The following is an 11448-nucleotide window of genomic DNA, read 5'->3' on the forward strand; positions in this document are numbered from 1 at the left end:
CTTAAGTCCGGTCGACCAGTGCTCTCGGGTTGGAAAATTTTTTTTACCGCAGTTAAATTTTTTAAACAGGGTTAATGATGTTAAAATGTTTTTAAACAATCCTAATAATACCCTACATGTCCTGAACGATTATATTTTTGGGGAACCCTATATATACCCCCTCATTTACAAAAATTAGGAAAAGACAAGAAAAACAATTAGGAAATTTTTTCAGATTTTCAAAAGCTCATTTTCTCACATTTAAGCTTCATTCTTTTATTCTTACTCATCCTCATTGCAAATCTAGCTAAGTAAGAGTATTATTGTGAGTTTCTAGTTAAGCTTACACTCTTGTTAGTTCTAGTTGATTGACGTACATTTTTATCCGAGAGTAAGCTTGAGTTTTTCTAGGAGACTTCATTAATAAGTCTTCTGTAGGAAAACTTCATAGAGCTTGTGAGTTTTGCATCATCATTGCAATAATTAAGAATTCGCATTGCTTTTTGTTTGTGAAATAAACTTTTACGAACCGTTTTCAAATATTCCGTGTGCTTATCTTTGAGAAAAATACTTTTGGGATATTTGCGTGTGAAGATCTTTGTTATTGCACCTTTTGATTGATAATATCATCATGACATAAAGATCAAATAATTTTTACAAAATGATTTCAAATATCTCGTGTGATTTACTTTGAGAAATATTTTGTTGAGATATTTGTGCATATGAAAAAAGATCTTTGTTGAAATATCCTTTAATTGATTTTATCTTATTGAACACAAAGATCAAATCTTTTTATAAATTAAATATGAATATCTCTTGAGGTTTATATTTGTACAAAAATATTTGTTGAGATATTTGAAGTGTGCTTGTGATCTTTGTTTGTGCATTGTGATTGAAATCATTATTTGACACAAAGATCATATCATTTACACTCTCACGCACTGATTGCAATATTCAAATAGATATTTGAGAGTAGACACTTAGACTACGCTGAGCTTATCAAATCCTATCTTTTGGTAGTATATTGATTATACAGTGCGTATTGTAGTACATATCTGCTTGTGAAGAAGCGTATTTCCGTGTACAAAAATTTTATACCATTTGTTGTATTCCAGGCGTGGGCCTGAAGAGGTAGACTAGTCCTGTGGAATAGTCCCGGACTAACTTAGACTCGGTTAGGAAAACTAGGTGTGCCATCTTGGTAAGGCGTGTTGGTTTAGTTCAGCCCCTTGAATTGACCTGATTGTAATCGGTGCCGCTCCACCCATTAAGTGAGCTTTAGTGGAATCCTTGTGCTGGTGTAGCCAAGGTGGGGCTGTAGGCAATTTGACCGAACCTTTATAACATATTGCGTGTATTGTTTACTTTTCGCACTTTACTTTTACTGCACGCGTATGTTTATTTGTTGATTACCTAGACTGACCCTAGGCTGTAATCAACAAATAAACATGCAGTAAGGTGTTCATGGCATCAAAATTTTCCTGCGTAGTTGCTCCATATCTCCTTTCAAGTTCCTCCCATATCTCCTTAACACTGTTACATGCAATAACCTTACAAAGAACATTAGAATCTAAAGCATGCAGCAAGGTGTTCATGGCATCAAAATTTACCTGCACCAAGTTTGTTAGTTTTGGTGTAACCCCAAGAGTGGGGTGAAATCAAAATATTTGTTTATTTGGTACTTATTAATAGACATTCATCTTGAAATCAAAATTAGAGGCATTCACTAATGAATTCAAGTTTTATTGAGAAATCAAGATATCTTCTTTGAACTTTAAATGTAAAAATCCTCTAATTTTAGTTTATCTCCTCCATAGGAATTCTTTACCTTACCACGATCACATCAGGTAAAGATCCATCCTCTCATTAGTTTGTATCCTTGCTCCAAATTTGTGATCATACCTAAAGGATACTTTCTAATAACCAAAAAGCAGTGTTCCAAAATTCATACTCTTCTAGTTGCTCTTTATCTAAATTGTTTGGACATATCCTCTTCCATGCAAATATCTTGAATCATGTTCATTCATAATAAATACTCTTTGACCATAACGTAAATTTTAATTTTTCAAGAATATTGATCCAAAATTTCTTTTATAAGCTTTCAAGCATTAAATCAAATCCTTTAGAGCTTCAGCTTTGTGAATTAAGTTAAATGGCTAAAATGATTAATATAGGTTTCAATCTAGATGATAGAGTAAAATTCAAAGAAACCTATGTACGAACCTTAACATTCAAAGCCATTTGAACTTAGGCCTCTCACGTATTGTAAATCATAAGAAAAGAGGCAAATATAGGCTTAGAACTCTTTAAAAAATATACAATTGTGACTTTTTGGTTCGTTAAGCCTAAGAACTCAAAGCCAAGCATATATCATTAAAAATCTAGATCTCTTGGCTAAATGATTTGAAAAACAAGAAAAAAGACATTAAATGAGTTGAGTGCATAATTGAGGGGGAGCATTCATCTTTCATATCTATATTCATTAAAATGCTCTCAATTTTTATTTATGCTTATATGTCTGTATGCTCCTGTGAGAACAACTCTGCACTAATCTCATAACTATCCATTGTTAGTTACTGGTCATGTCATATGTTTGATAGTTCATTTCTTTTATAAGTTCTTAATTGAACTACTGGAAAGCATACTTGTGTTGAAAGCCTCCCGCATGACGGATGTAGTGATATAATTTGCATGCTAGTTGTGGATATTAGGCTTTTGCTTACTTTATATGATTTATTTGTTGAAAATAACCCATTATCAGGTACAAGTTTCATGAGAAAACGTCCAATTTGCAGATGGAATGCTGCCGAAATTTTGGTAGATTTTTCCCAAAATAAAACTTTGTACAAAGATGATTATGATAATAAAAATATTAAAATATTTTTGAAAGGATGAGTGAAAACTTAAATAGAAATATCACACATTCATCCTTGCGTAATCATCACATACTTAGAGGAGCTAAGCTCTATACCTATGGAAAGATCATAAAAGAACTTATTTGCATCATGTTTTGAATTTTGAATATTGAGGCTCTTCTAAGTATCTTGAACATCATATCCAACTCTTAAAGCTATATATTTAGATATGAATTATTCTCAGTTATATGCTTTATTTCATGCCTTAATATATATTCTCTGATGCATTTTGAAGGTTCTAGGGAGACTATACTGGTTGCCATGTTTGAAATAAATCAGCTAATATCCAATGTAGTTATGTTAAAAGTTTTAAAATGATGGCTTATACTTCAAGGCATTATGAAATAATTCTCTATTTAGTATAAGTAGCTTATTGCATTTAAGTTAGAATTAAAATTGATAGGGGGAGCATCTAAAATTAAATTGCCTATCATATTATGCTCACAAACTTTTTAGCTTAGATATGTTGTTGAATCAAATGTGGCATATGCTTGAATGAAATGATCTTTGTGAAAATCTTATGTTGATATTTATTGCTTGGCCACAAGTTGTTTGTGTTTGTCATATGATCTTGCATGTAATTATTAAATCTTTAGGATCATCATGGTGTGGTTTTCTGATTATATTCTTGTATGTGCTTAATTGATAAATCAAGAAATTGGTGCTTGCTTGATCTTTAAAGCTTCTTTTTTAGCAAGCAACCCCCTGGTTTTTTTTGCAAACATCATAAAGGGGATATATATACGTATATATTTAATGTAATACTTTATGGCAAGAACTATTTTCAAAACTCAAATTTTTTCTCTTGCCTTATTATTATTATTATTATTATTATTATTATTATTATTATTATATACATATATTATTTTAAAATCGCATAACTGGTTAGGTAACTTCACATAAAAATGCATGCGAATTAATTTGACTGTGTTTATGCTCAAATTTTTTTTTGGTATCATATGCCATGTGTTTTTAACTCAAATCTTTCACGGATCTTATAATATGTGTCAATTGAAATGATTTGTGCATATTTATGGTCTAATTCTGTTTTCATGTCATTTAAATCATTTAAATGACCAGTTATATAGTTTGTGTGATCAAATTGCTATACTTCATACTTTGTCATTTATTGTGCATTGTATGATTATATTATCTTTTTGGATGCTAAAAGTTATAATTCGTGATCATACTGTACTGGTTGAGTTGATTAATGAATATATGCTATATACTATTGATTGAAACTCAACACAGGTCACTTAGGTACAAAGTTATAATTGTGAATGATTCATTTTCAAACGCATGCTGCCGAATTTTTTTAAAATCTTCCCAATATACCTCTTGTATCTAAATGTTGTTCTTTGCCTTCGTGCTATAATTCTTAACACTTTTTGCTGTTACCAAAAGGGGGAGAAGAGGCAAAACTGGGTACATTGCTAAATTTAAATTTAATTGCCCATTGACAAATCATTTAAATTGAGTTTTAATTGTCTTTATGCATATAGTCAGGGGTGTAGACACCCTATTTTTGCTCGCACCAAATATAACAAAGGGTTTACTATATATTATTATTATTATTACTACCTTCTTATTGTCATTATTATTATTATTATTATTATTATTATTATTATTATTATTATTATTATTATTATTATTAGTATTTTCATTATCTTTATTTTATTATTACTTTACTATAATTATTTTTACTATTATTATTTTTTATATAGTATTATTATTATTATTATTATTATTATTATTATTAGGGTTTGGGGAATGCCTATATAAAGGCTTCATTCACACAGGAGCAAGGTGGGGAGGAGCCAATCAGAAAAAAGAAAAAACCTAAGGCCCCCTCGTTGCCATCACGCTGTTCAGCCCTCCTCCATTCTCTCCAAGCTCGTTTCCAGGCACAGCCACAACCATCTCCCTCGGCACCCACCTTTCCATTCTCTCTCTTCCCCACACACCAGTCTCTTTGCTCAAATAGAACCACCAAACCTGCCCCATTGATCCAGCCATCCTCTCTGACACAAGACCATCGAGCACAACCCCTCTGCCACAGCCATCCTCTGCTCCAGATGAGCCTCTACAGTAATCTAGCCCCAGCAACCTCCTCGACCACCACAGCAACACCATCCCCACCGTCGCCAAAACTCCGGCGACTCACCACTTCACGACCATCTTCTCTAGCCGGCAGCCACCAACACCCAGCAGTAGCAGCGACAACTCCAGAGACACCTCTTCCTCTTCCCCTCTCTCTTTCCTCTTCTCTTATCTCCTTTCTCCCCTCCATTCTTCCCTAATTTCCCTTCTTCTTTTTCTCTGTTCAGGTCGTCCTGCAGCACCTCTCTTCCAGCCACACCTGTGGCCCTGGCAGACCAGCCAAGAGTTTCCTCCGAGAAGACTAGTCACCAGCGGTCCTCCACAGCCGTACCAGCAGACGAGAAGCTCCATGCGGTTGCCTTCTCGGTGACACCCACGGTTGCCACCTGCACACGCACGCGCGCGCGCGCGCGCGCGCACACACACACACACACACACACACACACACACACACACACACACACTGTACACAGACAGGACACACATACACAAGCACCTAGCACACACATGTTGATTTTTATTTATTATTGTGTTAAGTTTTTTTTTTTTAGTTATTTATTTTATGTGTTATTAGCATACATGTCAAATGATTAGGGAGGAGTTTTAATATGTTTTAGGTAATATTTAAATTTAAGCTATTGTATATATGCTGAATGATTAATATTAGTACGGTAGAATTTTTATAGATATTATGTCTTCATTATGTTAGTATGTTGGAATTAGCATCTTAATAGAATTGTATATTTATTATTGATATAATGTGGTATTATATATTTAATGGCTTAGTGTGTTGTATGTTAGTACTATAACAATTTTAGTTATATGTATATCACATATTGGCATGTTGGTAAATATTACATATTTAGCATTTTCATATATATAAATATATATATAAATATATATATATATATATATATGTATATATATATATTGGATATTACATATTTAGTGATTTAGGGTTTGATAGACATTATATATATAGTAGATAGCATTTTAATCACATGTTTAGTATCAATTATTTTTAGTATATTTATATAGTTAGTATTAATTATTAGAATCTTAGTATATTTAGTAGTAACTATTTGTAATATGTTTAGTATTAATCATATTAGTATGATAATATATAGAATATTATGGTATTATTATTATGCATATATTAGGTATTATTTATTAAGATATTTTTTATTATTTTATCCTAATATATGTGGTATTACTTTTTATAGTATCTTTAGCATCTTAATATATATTGTATTATGGTATTTTATTACTTATTTTGAGATTTGTAATATTTTAGTAGATATGTGTTGCTTATCATCCTATTATCATATATTAAAATCTCTCATACTAGTAATTTCCTATAAAAAAATCCTATAAGATTTCCGAAATTTGGGAGTGTACTTTCCTAAGTATTTTCTTGATTTTTATCCTTATGATTTTAATGCGAGGGCATGAGCTTTCGAGTTTCTATACCTTTAATTCTGAGGGATTATGTATATATTTATATAGTACATATATTTTTGTATTATTTATTTATTTTTTTATTTACACTGCATGTATATTTGTAAACCCACTAATAGAGGGGTAATTTGAAAGACTTATTAGATTAACTTAAGAATAATTCTGAATTAATTGGGTACCGTTCGTAAGAACGAGCGCGTAGGTGGTGCTCGTACCTTCTCCTCGCGTAACCAAACTCTTGACCCTAGCTCTGGTAACGTAGATCCACTCTACCCTTAATGGGGTAGTAATCATGTGTTCTAACAACACTAAAAGGTTAGTGGTGACTCTGGTATTCCCATTTTTCCCGAAAATATTAAAATCCATTTTTCATTTTGCCACCCCAGGGCACCCGCGCTCCGGGACGTCGCGACAGCTTGGCAACTCCGCTGGAGACTTTTGAGAGTCAAGCCAATAATTAATTAGGAATTATACAAATTTAAATTTATTAAGTCTTTTAGTTACTTCACTTTATTTTGTAAATAAAATACTCCTATATTTGAATAAAGTAATTTGTTAAAATTATAACGTGTTTGACTTAGTAAATATATATATTTCCATAGTTGTAGATATCTTAGAGTTAATATGAATATTTAGTTTCCATAGAGATAGATACCCTTAATTAATGCATATATTTGGTTTCCATATAGGTAGACATCCTTAATTATGTGAATATTTAGTTTCCATACAGGTATGTATCCTCAATTATGTGAATATTTAGTTTCCATACAGACATGTATCCTTAATTATGTTAATATTTAGTTTCCATATATGTATGTATCCTTAATTAATGTGAATATTTAGTTTCCATATAGGTAGATATCCTTAATTAATGTGAATACTTGGTTCCCATATATGTAGATATCCTTTATTAATGTGAATATTTAGTTCCCATGTTTGAAAATATCCTTGCTTTAATTTGTTTCCATGGGTGTTGGATTAAGCATGTGACATGCATGTGGGGTAGCGGGTTTAGGTTAAGCTTTGATTCACACACTTTCACTAGACCTTTACTCGGGCTTTATCCTGTAGGATTAGAAAGGAGCACAGTACCATTAGCCCTCATGGAACAAGGTCCTTGGGGGGCGCGCGAACCACTCCGCTCAATTTGAACTTTATCCAAACCCATTGGGTGAAGATAGGGTTAAGGCTGGGAACCTTTTTATCAATAGGGATTAAAACTTACCCACATATACTTGTATATAGTTGGCCCATGCCTGATTTTCAAAAAGGGTTAAACCCATATTTAAAAGTGGGTCTCGGCCCTATTACCTACAAATCTAGGCCACATTTTCTAAGCAGTTCAAGCCCAGTTCCTTTTTAACTAGGGCCTGATCCCATAAAAAAGAAAAAGAAAAGCTTGAAGCCCATATTTTAAAATACTCGAGGTCCAAGTGCACATTAAACTCCACAAGCCAGCATTGAACAAATCCAAGGGGTTGAGTAGCCTGGGTCAATCCCAACCCCAGATCATAATCTGACCCTTCGTAGAATCCGAGGTACATGGACCGTCAACAAGAAAAGGAATGGTTGAAGGAAGATTTGAACTGAAATTGTGACCCATCAATGGCCATGTTAATCTTAAAATCTTTCATTACTAGAATTTTTCCATAATTTTGGCAAAGTAGTTATTTAGGATACAATGCATTTATGTATAATTTCACGCATAGCCATGCATAATAGGTTGCATACATGTTCATATCACTATTTGTATATATTTTTGCGCTAAGTACACCCGTGCATTCATACATTACATAATCATGCATCCCATGCTCAATTTCATAACCATGTATGCATAGCCATTTCCAATAAGTTGGAACTCATGTCCCAATTTTTCGTAAAATTGGTGTGCCAAGGTGGCAAAGTTAAACATTCGAGGTTCCATCATTGAACATAACAAAAACGATCTCTCTATTCTAGGCGAAAGGTTAGAATTATGGGAACCCGTTGCCCGATCACAGTTGAAATGTTGCAAAGTCCATCAGGTTGGAAGATTGATTGGTATTCAACTTTAAAAGTGAGCTCACATGATACAGAAATGATATGCTTGATCACCGAAGGGTGATAACAAGGGGAATGCACCCATGCTTTTCATTCAAATCATTTTGAAATTGAATGAAATAAGAATATCTTTCAATCTCATCTCATTTCATCCCCCTTGAATCATTACCTTGTGCTAATTTTTGTTCATTTTTTCTTGTATTTCGTGTAAGTGACATAGGAGATAATTTTATCAGTACAAAGGATTGAGAGCCATTAGTTGATTTCAGGGGTCTATTCAATAGAGCAACAAAAAAAAAAAAAAAAAAAAAATGAAGAAGGAAAAGCCTCCAAGATGAAGTAAAGAACACCACTTCAAGATGTCGTCAAGGAGTTTGGTGGGATGTGGGTTTCAAAATGATGAAGAGTCGTAGGAGAAATATACAGAAATGACTTATCAAGCTTGGTTCTACATTTGTTTGATGAAATTGATAAAAAGCCTCTTATCTTTGTTATTTAAGTTATGATTGGTGTCTTAAAGGTATGATGATTATATTCTGATCAAATGAGGGGTGACTATCTTTGATAAACCAGTTTTCCTATAAAGAACCAAACAATGATTTACCAATTGTTAACCAAGTTGAACCTGAATGTTAAACCAGTATTTTCTTAAAAGTCAGTTCATCATTAATTCAACCTAGGTTTGGGGTCTCCTACTGTTTGACAAATCATTTGAGGCAATAGTCACTACCAAAATGATGGCAGACCATTTTTTATGCTACCCAAAAGAAAGGCAAAGAAGAAGTCCCTTGCAAGCCATTTTTGAGTTTGAAAAATTCTTTTCTTGATTAACCCGTCAAAGGATCACACCCCAAACTGGGCAGTTTTAAAAAAAAGATCAATCCTAAATAGAATTCAATTGAAGATAAAGTTAAGATTCCTTTATAAAAGGAAAATCGAAAGTTGCGGTAAAAGAAGAATAAGAAGATGAATATACGAAAAAAGAAGAAGAAAGGAAAGCGAAAGGAAGAAGAAAGAAAAGTATGGGACATGATTCATATGTGATCTTTGACTAGCGAATACCTATGATAAGATTGATAAATTTTGAGCTTTATTTAAATTTTTCCTTCTTTAACCTATACCTTTAGCCTACATTACGGTCCAAATGAAAGTCCTGACCAGATTGGTATACATTGTTGTCTCAAATGATTTGTCAAACTTAATGACGAGTTTGAACTACGTAATGACCTGATTTTACAAAGGTATGTAGGCAACTTGTTCAAATGACAAGTTCGGTCAATACTTTGTGAATACTGCACCACTGGGGCAGAAATCTTTATTAGGGGATGGGATTTTGAGCCTTAGTTTCCTTGTTCTTGGTGAAACCTAAATCCTAAGCCTACATTTCGTCACGTGTCTTAAAGTCCACCCGGAGATTAGAATATCGATCAGACTACTTAATGAGATACTAGTTATAATTCAAGATAGGGAGTTTGAAATAAGCTTGAAACAAGTAAGAATGAATCTCTAAGGGGTGATACAGTGGAGGAGTTATGGTTATGAGGCTAAAAAAAAAGAAAGAAAAAAAATGATGAAAAAAAAAGGGGGTTTTGCCCATTGATATGATTCTCTAAGCTAGCAAAGTTATATTAGTGTCAAAGTACTGGTAAAATTTGTCTCCTATTTAACAAGCATAGAAAATCAAGCAAAGACAGGCAAGTTTGTGCATTCCATCCATATTTTAATTGAGATTGAGTTATCTGATTGCATGCTTATTCATTTAAATTTCAAAGAGATTTTAAAACATTAAGGATGCAATTCAAAGAACGTCCTTGTGGAGAAAATGTAAGATAGATAGGATCAGTTACAAATGCATCTACTAGGGTAGGTGTCATGCCGAGTTTCAGAGAAACACATTTAGGGACATCTATGTCAGTGGGGAACTCGAAAAATGGCAAAGATTAGAATTGGGTTTTTGGCACGTCATCGTGTATTACATAAAAAAAAAAAAAAAAAACTCCTTGCCTTTCAAAGTTTTAAAAGAGGATGGATAGTCAAAGGGTTTCAGAATCATTAGCAGTTTATATAAAGAAGATCCTTGTGGAGAAAGAGCAGTCTAACTGCGGCAAATGTCATGTTAGTTTTCAAAAATCCGCTTATTTAAGAAGAATTGAGTTTCAGTGGGACCCATTCAAGCATCTTCTTACCAGATTGGAATATGAAAACAGGGTCAAGATCAGCTTTAGATCAATTCAACTGAGACATATTTTGTGATCGAGTTTCATTTGAGCCAAGCCAATCACCTCCATGGCCGGATGAGTCAAGAAAATTGAAGCCAAGATCAGTAACAAATGATGGTAACTGGGGTAGATTTTGGTTTGAGTTTGGTCTGGACTAATTTCGATGCCTTCATATTAGAGTGCACGATGATAACATAGCCAAGATTAGTGGTTGAGGATCGAAACTGGGGCAGTTTTTAAGTTCTATTGGAGCAAATTCAGGAGCTTTCAGGACAGAATAAAAGTCTAAAATAGGGCCATGACCAGTGGCATGTAAACACTGGGGTAGATTTTGAGCGTCTTTTTGGAATTTGAAACATGGTTAGAATTAGCGGCCATGTGGAATTTGAAAGCACACCCAAGATCAGAGATTGAGTTGTTGATTACAAGCACGTTGGAAGGGGAAAAGATTCATGCATTACCAAGCATTTCATGCATTACCACACATTCCATGCATTGCATAAGAAAGAAAATACAAAGGGCATCTCATTCAACATGCATACATCTTTGCATTCACGCATTATTATGCACACATAGCAACATATCACTACATTCTAGCATCTTAGGTAGTAACATGCATACATATAGCAACAGAGCACCTTTTATTCATATGTGCCTGGTTGAATAAACTTCTGAATAATTCTTTTGCATCCTTGACTGAGCCATTCTTGTCTATACATATTTTGAAATTGGGGCAG

The sequence above is a fragment of the Malania oleifera genome, chromosome 8 (genome assembly GCF_029873635.1).
Source record: "Malania oleifera isolate guangnan ecotype guangnan chromosome 8, ASM2987363v1, whole genome shotgun sequence".
NCBI lineage: Eukaryota > Viridiplantae > Streptophyta > Magnoliopsida > Santalales > Ximeniaceae > Malania > Malania oleifera.